This window comes from Pseudopodoces humilis, chromosome 6 (genome assembly GCF_049639895.1).
Source record: "Pseudopodoces humilis isolate 2021_Gansu_Grassland_sample_001 chromosome 6, ASM4963989v1, whole genome shotgun sequence".
NCBI classification, from domain to species: domain Eukaryota; kingdom Metazoa; phylum Chordata; class Aves; order Passeriformes; family Paridae; genus Pseudopodoces; species Pseudopodoces humilis.
Window position 1 is genome coordinate 36,505,443 of NC_142205.1, and position 12,322 is coordinate 36,517,764.

General features: G+C 34.7%; 1 protein-coding gene across 1 annotated transcript in view; it reads right to left on the minus strand.

Annotated features, from left to right (window-relative positions):
• The window catches only part of GALNTL6 (polypeptide N-acetylgalactosaminyltransferase like 6), a 423,143-nt gene that overhangs the window by 356,910 nt on the left and 53,911 nt on the right, over positions 1-12,322 (minus strand). The gene's annotated exons all lie outside the window — the stretch shown is intronic.

Here is a 12,322-nt window from a genome sequence, read left to right on the forward strand (position 1 = left end):
GCTATTTTCCATAGGAGAGAAAGGCATCTTAATGTTTAGAGGGTTAAAGACCTTCCACATAAACCAGTGAAGTAAGTATAAGTGAATGCAGAGAAACTTCAAAATTAAATTAGGAAGAGAAAATTTAATGCTTTACAAAAAACAACCCAAAACCCCACCACCACCATCCACACACACAAAATCCATGCAAAAAAACTCCAACCATACGTAAGAGAAATGAATTTATCCCTTCATGTTAGCAATTGTTCCATTTTAGAGGGAAAAAAGACCCAACACACTTATCACTACACTTAGTAAAAAAGAAGTCAAGTTAAAGCATCAATATAATGTTATATAGCACATTTTAGTTAGGATCAGAGTAACTGCTGACCTGCTGCCATTTAGGTTTGCTAAAACTGCAGGTAAAAGAAATAGTCATTGCCCCACCATAAAAAAATTATGAAATCCAAAAAAGTGTCTCAAAACCAAACATTGCTTTGACAAGGAATTAATCCAAGTTACCAAGTAATCAATGCTGCTTGACATTTTTAAATAGTAATAGTGGTAGATTTTAACCATGATAAGATGTCATTAAAAAAGCTGACTTTGAAGAATAAATTTTTGACCTACAGCCTTACTTCCATTAGTAAAAGAAGTAAGCAAACTACAGCCTCTACAGCAGAACTTGATGTGGAAATATCTGCTTCACTGCACCTCTGCCACCAAAATAGAACAACAAAGAAGCATTTTGAGGTATTTTATTTGAAAGCAAAACAAACAAAATGGAAAAAAAAAGGGAAAATTATTAGTTTTTGTAAAGACTTTCAAACACATCCAGGAAATGAATCCATTCTAAATTATACCTATTTTGTCAGATAAAAGAACATAGGTGAAAAATATCCATAGATATTTTGGCAAAGTGTTCCTCATTTTGCAGTACTAGCATGCAAGTGAACAGTAGGTAAATGATTTAGTTTATGATATCTGATATAAAGTTATAGGACTTGCAAAGGTTTGTAAAAAAGAACATACCATAAGATAACATGAACAAGTCTTGAAATCTTCATTCAGAAATTACAATCTAATTTCTTTTTGAAAGGACAATTTTCTTTATCTAAGTTCCCTTCAATAGCTATTTTAAAGGTATTATGACACTTCAGTTCTCAAGAAGCTTTCCCTGCATTATAAATATAAAATACATACATACATATATATATATATATATATGACTTCTGTCTATGCCAATTATATTAAATCAATGTTCTTTGAAGAAAAGACATCTAAGAAACAGATAAAATTTTCACTATCAACATGCAAAGATGTAGTAAAAAAAAAATAAATCACAAAATAAATCTTCTGAGCACTCCTAAGATCTAAGAAGCAATTTTACATTACAGGCCTGGGTTCCTTTCTAATTTTATCACCTCACACACTGACCAATTTAGAAAACAGTGTAAGTAAACTCTCATTTTTATTTAAGGAAAAAATTCTCCTAAACTTGTGTTTAGCCTGCTGACCCTGAGATAGTACTGAGTGCCACTCAAGTGACAGACATCATGCAAACAGCAAACATTCACAACACCATGGGCTCTTGGGGTTCTGGTACTGGCAGCAACTCTCAACAAAAAAAAAAACAACCAAAAACCAAACAAAAAAACAAGCAAAGCCTTCAAAAGGAAACGCAGTTTACAGAGAAGTCAAACCAGTTTCTAGTTTACAAATGTGGGAGAGAAGAATCTTGCTGCTCCAGACACACATTTTGAAATTAGTTCTGCTCACAAATTGGATAACTGCTCCCTAGATGCAAAGGAACACACACGCACATATGCACATGCAGGCTTTAATCACTGCTGAGACTCCACTGAGGCAAGCACATTTAGAAACTGAGCGTGTTTTTTAAAAAGTGCATTCCAAAACTAATATTCTCATGCATTCTTCCATGCAAATGAAAGACTCAGGCATTCTGAATTGATATTATCAGCAAATTTAAATGAATTAACATGTTTTAAAACTCTTTTATTCAAATAAAAAGAAGTCTATGTTAGCAAAATTATTAAGGAGTCTAACCACTGCTAAATATACTACACATTTTCTGATCTCAGTCAATTTTTCAATATTTCAGTACTAAATCCACTGGCATATATACTACTTATTTTAGAAGAATTCTGTTATGTCAGAACAAATAAAAAGACTTCATTGAGAAAGTTTTATTTCAGAAGACATGTATCACAAGCTGATTACAAGCAATACTTGTTTATGTCTTCTATTGGTTCAAAAGGAATAAAATATCTTTCTAATTTACTGTCACTTTCACAGGAAATTATATTTTATTCTTAACCTTACTTTCCTTGTAATGCCTTCATAAACAAGATGAGGAAAAGGAAATACTCTTCCTCTTAAGTTTTCTGTGGAGAAACTCCTCTCCCCAGCTTAAAAAGGAACAACATGAAATAAAATCTGACAGCTCCCCCCTCAACCACACACAAAAAGAAGAAAAAACAATGGCAATTAATTAATAAGTATTAATTGATACAAATTAAAATTAATGCAAATTATGAAGCTCAAATCTGGCTACATAGCTTCACAGAGGTTTCAGATATGCTGTTTTTTAACTGTTCACTAGGTTTCTGCATTAGTACTGGCCATATCTAGATCAAAACCTCTACGAACACCAAGAATGGCTGGAACATTGGTTTGATTTAGTACGAAAAGAGCTCTACTATAACCCTATTGAGCTGTTGATGTAGTGCGTTGGCCACCACCAATAAAAATAAATAAGGTTTCATTTAAAACTTTCTCTGCCCTACAAAAGAACTGACTTATCTTGACATTGAAATACAAAGCATCTGGGAGATCACAGGGAGCTGAGTAGTGAAAGCTCTACCTCCTCCAGGAGAAACCATGTGGGTGGTACTTTGCTGTCAGCTGGGAGAGACCAGATACCCACCAACAGAGGGGAGCAGGGACAAAAAGGAGTATTTTTGTCATTTCTGAAGACCTTTTTATGGCATAAGTGGTAAGAAATCTGCTACAACCCAAATAGCACTACTTTTAAAAAAAAAGCTGAGCCTTCGTCATGAGAAGTGGTATCTGGGCTGTTAGAATGAACCAGAGTTTAGATACCCATTCAGCAGCCACAGCAGCAAAGGTCAAGAACAAAAATCAACAGGAAATAGATAAAGAAAGTTCATTTGCAGCCACAAACTATAACTAATAATGAAAAATACCCTTATTTGTCATTTGGAAACCACATACCACACAATTCTGGGGTGTGGGAAGGTGTGAGGAACAAGGGAAACTGATTTCATTTGCCCTCACAGACAATATAGAAATATATACAAGAAAGCATTTTCAGGATTCAGTAGCCAGGCAAACAGGCTCCTCTGCAGTTTTAGGCACATGGAGATTATGCTTTCTCAGCTGTTGGTGAGAGTATGTATGTAATGCAATGTAACATTTCTTCTGTTAATGGTAACTGAATTTCTAGACATGAAAAACGCAGCTCTCTTGAGACAATTTACTAATGTGAGAATAAAACTGTCACGTTGAAGCCAACAAAATTTTTAAAGAGTATTCACACTTGTGCTGCTACACAGCTCACAGCAGTCACTAATGCTTAGGTAATCAATACAGAATTATGAGACTGGTATTTTTCTTTTATGGATATCTTTGTAATCAGTTCCCTGGTGTTCTACCCAATGCCCTGCAAAACGCTTTAGAGGAAAGGCTCTTTACAGAGTGATTAAATGAAAATAAACCTACCTGTTTATTAATTCAGCACTGGAAACTTTTTCCTTGTGGAGAACTGCCAGATGAGACAGGGAAAAAACTTTTAAAACAAAATGTTGGAATACACAAGAGGTAATAGAGGGAGAATGACCAACTCACTGCTTTTTAAAAAAATGGGTGTAGCTTAAATCCAGGTTGAAATATGCACACATTGTGATTTATACAGTGTTTAAAAGATTCTTCACGTTCGTGTTTTAGAGTGTGTAGATGGCACTGTATTTTGGAGTTTACTTGTTCCTAAATGACGTTCTAAAGTATACATGAGACTTTTATGAATACACATATACACACTTTAACTCCAAGCTGGGATTTGTTAAGACACCTCAGCATCAGATAGGAATCTTGCTCCTGTCTCTGTCTTGTCTGCCAGATGAGACCATAGCCAAGATGAAAGTAGATTTTGGGACTTATAGTTGCTATAATGACTCTGCATCACTTCGTGTAAACTGTTTTGCAATAAAGAACTAATGCTAGTGATAAAAAGACACTGTCATCTGTGATTTGGAAACCAGAATATTACAAGGTCAAGGGGAATGAAAAAGAATTGTTAATTCCAACACTCAGAGATTATTGTCTTTGTCAAATGCACAGCATTTCACCAGGAATAACATTACATTTGAAGCTTCCAATAAATCAGTTCTACAACAATAAATCAAGGAATCTCCTGAGGAGAGAAAGACATGTTATAGCCTAGGATGCATATATGTGGAACAAAATAGCTTTTCTTATGTAAGAAAAAAAAAATCAAAATAAATTAAGTTATTTTTACATATTTCTACAACTGCTACTACTCCTCTTACTCAATAAATGAACTGCATGGAATCATAGAATCACTATGGGGAGAGCAGAGAGAGCAATAACCATTCATAAAACACAAAGCACATCACGTTTAAAAGAATGCAGCCAAGACATGCACAGAACTCAGCCAAAGTTACAGAAACAAACTTGTTTCCAAAAACTTTATATAACTATAAATATAACCTCAACCATTTACAGAGATCACATGGAAAAATTATTGAATTTTTAAATTAACATTAAATTTTTTTTTGTGACTACAGTGAACATTTTTGATTATATTAAGAAGATTTTTTGTAAAAATTTCAAGATATGTCAGTTTCAGAATATAATGACTTCTAATACCTATGAGGTTTTTTTTATGTTCAAGTGAACACTTCAAAATCTGTTCACAGATTTGCTGCAAGTAAATTGCTCAAGAGCTATTTCTTAAAAATTATTTTAAAAATTGCCTGCAGTGATTATACATAAATCTTGTCAGCATAGATGTTTATAGTCCACACAAGCCTTTTTATATCAGTATTTTCACATTTTCTTAGTCAATGATTTGTACATAAAGGCCAAAAAAGCCCAGATGCTGGAAGAGAAACATATTGGGAAATACATATTTGCATATGCAAAAGGAGAAGAAGGTATTTAGCCCAAGGTGTTCTACACAACTTCTATTCTGATACAGACCATTTTGATGAAAGTTCCACATCCATCTGTTTTATTACTACTAAACGTGGCATGCTCATTTTTACAAAACAGTGGGATGAAGCTGCCTGAGACAAAAAAAACCACAAAACCCACAACAAAATCTTTTAATAACAGTGAGCCACATCTCAGATATTTTGCTTCAATGGTACAGAATCTTTCCAGAGAGCAAGTCTGATCTTACAACGTGATCTTACAACAGTTCTTTCTTCAAATTCTCACTCGCTACAAAGAAAGTTTACTGCATGGAGAATTCACATGGAATGACAGAAATTTCTGACCTAGTTAGGCAGAAGTTTTGAGATACAACAAAAGAACAGGCAGAGGAAGAGACTATATCTTAGCTAGTCAAAATGTTTTAATTCAAATTTTGGCTATTTAAAGTAAAAAAAAAAAATGGGAGCATAAAGGTAAAAGGATAGACCTACTTCTTCCCTTTAAAATAGTGTTTGCAATCACTAGACCAATATTATTGGATTTTTCTAGTATATATGTAGCATTTATTTGTATCACATTTGCAATTTTATAACACAAAACCACACAAGAGTCATATGCAAAAGAAGATAGAAGTTGCAAAGTACATATATTGTCAGGTATTCTCTTTTTTTTTTTTCTTTTAATTCATTGCTTTTGTGGAAAAATAATTTGCTCAGAAAACCACTTTTTTTGTGTTTCAGAATAAAAAGCCTGTGAAATAAACATTGACCTATCTACCCAGGCAGGTTGGAGCAGTGAAAGAAAAAAAAGTCTTATTTTCTTAGGAAAGACAAACCAATTTCAGTCAAAGATTAGCTCTAGCTTTGATTCTACAAGTAACAGAGACCGGAGTGGTAGGGAAATGGAAAAGGAAAAGCAAGAAAAAAGTAAGGAAGAAAAACAAAAAATCTACAGTTCCATTTTTTTTTCAGCAGGGCTTCTACATTTGGGAAGGAAGAAACAACACTAATAACCACCAACAAAAACTATACTTTTTGTTATAACACTGAAGCTAACCAGAATTATAGGCTTGGCTCTTTAAAAATCTAAGTGTAGTGAACAGAGAAAGCACTGCAGTTAGAAGTCCAAGAAATAATGGGGAATTAATATGTGCATACATGAAATATATAAGTGCATATGTTTCATAAAATAACTTACTTTTCAGTTAACAAGCTATAAAAATGTAGCAGTCCAAATTCTGCAGAAAATAAACAACAGAAAAGTCTCATGATTCCTTCCTGAACTGTTAGTAAACATATGTGTTCTTTCAAGGCGAAGAAATACCATGACTTAGCTAACTACCAAGGGTCAAGATAAAACTGAGGTTAATACTGAGAACACCAAATAATTTTATTATAAGTATAATCATTTCATATATCCAGTTGTGCCACACATTTATTTAGCATCCTCTTTTTCATTTTGAAATTACCTAGTTATCATCAATATTGTTGGCATCTGTCATGGAAGTACTTGGAAGATAAAGGACGAGTGTTTTGCACTGCCTCTCATCCCTAGAACCTCTGTGTGACAACTTAAAACAGGCTTTGTTGGTCTCATTGGGGAGACAACAGTCCTCAAATGTGTAATAATCACACTAGTGTACATTATATGGTCCATATCTCTCACCTTTCTCTGCATATACTCTTGTGTTTACAGTGGATGAGAATCACAGAGCAACAAAACTATGTAACTCACTATTATTAAGCATTGCTGCAATAAAGGTGATTAATTTCATTATTCTAAAATACCTATGCTTTATTGCACATTTAAGAAACATCAAATTTCACATATTATCTTTAAAAATATATTATTACTAAAATATTCTTTAAATCTCCTTTTGTTTAATATTAATATTAATTTTCTTCAGCTTTCCATGCGTTTTAACCCACAAACAGTGGGTTAAAAAATTTTCATGGCCATTCTGCCTCCAAAGGATTTACCTGTCTCTGAGAAGCCGTATAAAAGGAGATCTTCATACAAACAAGACATTCCATTTACCAGCTGTTTCCCATGCAGGACAGATTTTGCCTTTGAAAGGTTTTAACAAGCCTGCTGACTTTGGGCTGCCTTGTTCTCTGCTCTCCATTGATCATGAACCTTCCCAGGGTGCTCTCTACCTGCCACTAGTTATTGTGGGGTTGCCACACTGAGAGAAGCAAATCCTCTTGTAAAAGCTCCAATTTTAGGACTCTTAGCCAGAGCTTCTTCATGAAAGCTGTCACCAGCTGAGAGCACAGACCATGCATCTTTTTGTGGAACCAACTCACTAAAGCAACAAGAACAAAAGACATGAATTTAAATTCCATATTTGTTCCTTTTTTTGTTTCAGTTTTTTACCTCTAAGTATAGCCAGTGACTTTGATGAGAAAGACCAGATCCTATATGCAAGCCACTGGAGAAAAAGATTTGCTCTTATTTATTTGTGTAGATTTCCTCTGCATTATGATAGGTCTAGTAATAATACAAGAGAGTGACTGGAAGATCCATATGAAAACACCAAATAGGTTACAACTCTCTAGATTATAACCGTTCAGAAAAACACTTATGCATATCTCCCAAGGACTAGAAAACTCAATCTTCAGAGTCACCAACACTCTCTATTTTGTAATAACAGCAGCTGCTGATTCAGTGATTGTCCCGCAGCAGATTTATTTGGAAACAAGTATTCAACAGTAAAATAAAAGCATATGACTAATTTTTCAACTCTATTCACTGAGGATGTATTAATAATCCTTTATTGTTAGGAACACTAGAGGCAAAGACAATACATTATAATAGTAAAAAAGATAACGGGAGATTAATAAAGTGAACTTCTCATTATTCCCTTTCCATTTATAGTCAATCATCCAACCGTATTGACAAAGCTTAAATATAACAGCTTGCTATATCATTAGTACTGAGGTATAAGAACAGAATTTGAATAAGTTGGGTACAAAGTGAGATTAGGCAATTTCTAATTAATACAGCATTTTAGGCATATGTTTCAAAATATTCCATCTTTATTCATATCCTCTGTCTTTGCTTCCATGCCATCAATTAATTTAATTTCTCTTTGGTTATTAACTGTGTTTTAGTTTTTGTACTCTTGACTTGTGCTGATCTTACAGCAAAGATCTCCCTTTTTTTACTCTCTTTTTTAACTCCCTTTTATTTCTGTCTGGGGCTAAAAGATATTTCCTGGGAAAAGTCCCCATTCACCTTTGCAAGGCAAGGCAAGGCATGTTTGTTTTCCTGCTACTCTTCTATCAACACACACATAATCTCCTTGTCACATCTGCTACACATTCACCTAGAATTACAGATTATTGCTTGTAAAAAGTACAGTAACTCATTTTTATAAGTTATTTCCCCACATTAGCAAGAAACATTCTGTAAAATTAAGCAGGAAGTAAAATTATTTTCTAATGTTGTTACTACTGTTTTAAAGCACCATAGTTTTAAAAATAACAGTATGAAAGCCTTTCATTCATTGTTATCTCTGGAACAGATCTGTACATTTGAGACATGGTAAGTAAAAGACTTTTTTTTTTTTTTAATGTCAGCAGTTTAATACAGATTAAGACAGTATTTACTGCAAGTACATGAGAAATAAAAAGTATTTTTTAGTTTTACCTTTATTCTGTCAAGAAAAATGGGATCCTATCCACTACAACATAAAGAGAAATTAAATACTACCATGGAACTGATTTCTGCTTGGCTCTCCTGTAAGGATGCAAGAGGAGAATCCTCAATTTCTCCAGTGCTCCTTTTTCACCTGTCAGGTGATGTAAGGTATCACCATCATTTCTCTTTCAAAGGTTACTCCATAGGGGCATTTTCACTGACTGAGCCTGTGGAAAAGGACACAGATAAACTACTGAAACAAAGGGATAGGCACAGAGACCTTATAGTTAAAAAAAGATACCACATGGAGTTCTGTTTTATAAGAGTACGGAAAGGGAGGAAAAAAGAGAAATTACCACAGAATCACAAAATTGACAGGGTTGGGAGGTACCTGTGGAGATTATCCAGTCCAAGCCCCCTGCCAAGGCTGGGTCACCTGGAGCAGGTAACAAAGGAATGCATCCAGGAGGGGTTTGGATGTCGCCACAACCTCCTTAGGCAGCCTGTTGCAGTGCTCTGCCAGCCTCAATCTAAAGAAGTTCTTCCTCATGCTGAGATGAAATGTCTTGTGGTTTAGTTTATGGCCACTGTTCCTCATCCTGTCACTGGGCACCATGGAAAAAAATCTGGCACCATCCTCTTGGTATTTCTATACATGTCTACTATCATATGATAATGTATGATAGTCTACTTCCAACTCACTTGGCTTAACCAGGTCTTCTTCCTGGCTGGTTCAGGCTCTAAAGTTGACTGGTGCAAAATTCTGAACCCAGTAAATTGTTTTCAGACAAAAAGATCTAAGAAAGATGGTACTTTTTGCAACTGAATTATCTGCATCAACAGTATGAAATGAGACCAAAGCAAAGCTGGAACCGTTCTGGCTGTTCCAGAACATTCTGTGACAGGTAACAAAAACCACTGCTAGTATACTATCTCAGGGGAGAGAGAAAAAAAAATACAAGGAGACATCTACACCAAAGTTAAGTACTAAACCATTTTAACAATAACACAAATGAGCAAAAAATGAGCAGAAACTCTTGTCCATTTCAGTTAAATTTTAATTGACAGGTAAAAGAGTCAAAGGGAAGTGTATCTGTTCTTTGATTATGATATTTTTAACCACAGAAGTTCTCATGGGTAAAATAATAATAACAAAAACAGACCATATTGCAATTAAACACTTAATTTAAAAGAAGTTTGCAAATTGTGTGGTATTCTGCCTTCCGTCTTTTTTTCATTTCCCCAGTGAGAGATCATAGAATTGTTTTTAACAAAATATTTTGGAAGGTGTGTTCTTTCCCCCCTAAATAGTTTACTTCTGCTGCAAAAGCCAAAGACAGTATACTCCTTTTAAAAAATCACTGTAAGTTAAAATATAAAACAGAATAACAACTCATCTGCTATGTTCAAGGGAGAATTCACAGGCATGACTGTACAAAATGAATGTGACTTCTTATGCAGGTTATCACAAAATTCTCCACAAAAACAATATATTTAGGGTTAATTAAACGGATGTGTAGATAGATTAGATATCCCAGATTTCCCTATTAAATATACTGACTGTTTGGGGCACAGCCTCTGTATCTTCTCAGTGATATTTATTTACCAAAAAAAGTCATATGAGAGTAGACAAAAGCAGAATTTTCCCTACTTACTACATGTTTAGCATTGAGCTATTTAAATAAAATACAAAACTTCAGGATTAAAACCTCTCCTTTAAGAACTGAAGACACCAATGCATTTTTAAAGGGTGAAATTCCCTTTAAACCTTCCCTTACACTTAAATGTGGAACATCAGTTAGAGGACACAAACACCAATTGGTGCATGCAATGAATCTAATTTTATCGTGAGGACAAAAGCTCAGTTTCACAAAGTCTGAATTCTATTTATGTTCCCATGACTTTTGGTTCTGGAGCCTTACAGGCAGTCAATAAAGAGAAAAAGATGAAGTGCAGATCTGGGTAGAATGTAGGTCAGTTGGATTTACACGTAACATCCCACCTCTGCAAGCTGTTGTGAGCCACCTTGCTGACTTTGAGAGTTCTGACTGAACGGAACAAGCTCAAGGACGAGACTGTTTCAGCAGTGTGTAAACAAGTGATCTACCACAGAAATGAAATCTTCCCTAATCAAATACTTTGCATTAATCTCTGGAGAAAGAATGACTGTGTGGTAAAGTTACTTTTAATACACTGGCTGCCTCTCTTTACAACCAGTACCTCTTAAATATTGCTCAAAGATATAAACAAATTTTACGTAAAATTACCCAACCTCTGCCGCACAACCTGCAAGTTGTTTTGACAGGAATTTTGTGGGGGTTTAAGTCTCCAGTTTTGAAATAAGTCATATAATATGCTTTTAAGGTTAAGGCTTAAACCATAGTGTTTCACAGAACAATTTTTTTTTTAATTGCACAATATAATGCCAGCCTTTTCAAACTTTAAAAAAAGGAATATCTCTAATTTTTAGCCTAGGGCTTAAAGAAACTACTAACCTAGGATCCAAGACTTCTAATTCTAAATCAAAATGTAACACTGAGGAAATAAATTCCCTATTTCAAAAAGGAAACATTCTTGACATACATATTTATATATTTATGTTGAAATAGAATTACTGTCCAGCACTTAATTGGTCAGGACATTAGTATGGTCTTGATGGATGCAATTCTTCACATGTTGAGCAAGGAAGGAGAACAAAAGAAAACAATATTTTTTGCCCAACAATTTAATATATTAACACCCATTTTGTTAACAAACAAAAAACAGACGCTACACAAAGGGAACCCTCAGATGTATATTCACAGAGATGGGCAGGAGTGCTTGATCAGAAGAGGCTAGAACAGGCAGACAGGTCCTTGGATTCTTCTTGGCAATTTTGGGGCTTCAAAAGACAGTTGACCTCAGCTCAGCTGTGCTTCAAAAGGAAAAGCAGTGAGGCACATCTCCTTTGAAGCTACAAATCACCTTAAGAGAACTGGGTCAGCGCCATGTACTTCTGAATCCCCACAAGCACTTCGAAAGCTAGAGGGGAAGTCTTTAATACCATCTCTGGCTGCTTCCAGCAAGATGAAAGAAACTACCTTAAGTTATACTCAAAATATAGAAAATTCTAATTTTTTGACCCTTTCTTCTAGAGATGTAACAGTGTGACTTCATCAGGTTTAGGAGCTCTGTTCACCAAGTCATTATCCAAGTCAGGAAGAGATCCTGACATTTTAAATCCTGTGTTCCCTCAGATTTTCTATTTGTGAATTAGAAAGGAATGCTTCAAAATTATAATAAAGAATTACTTCTGGTATCAGAAACGGCCATAATTTCAACCCTTTTCAGAAGCAGAATGATACAACTGTTCTGCTCCAGGGAATACCGATGTGAGGATACACAGCATAACCACAGATACAGCAAGTCAAGCGCAAACTATTCTCTTGCTCAATGCCCCCTAGAGATGACATTTAAAATTAGAAGACTGTATAATTCTAAAAAC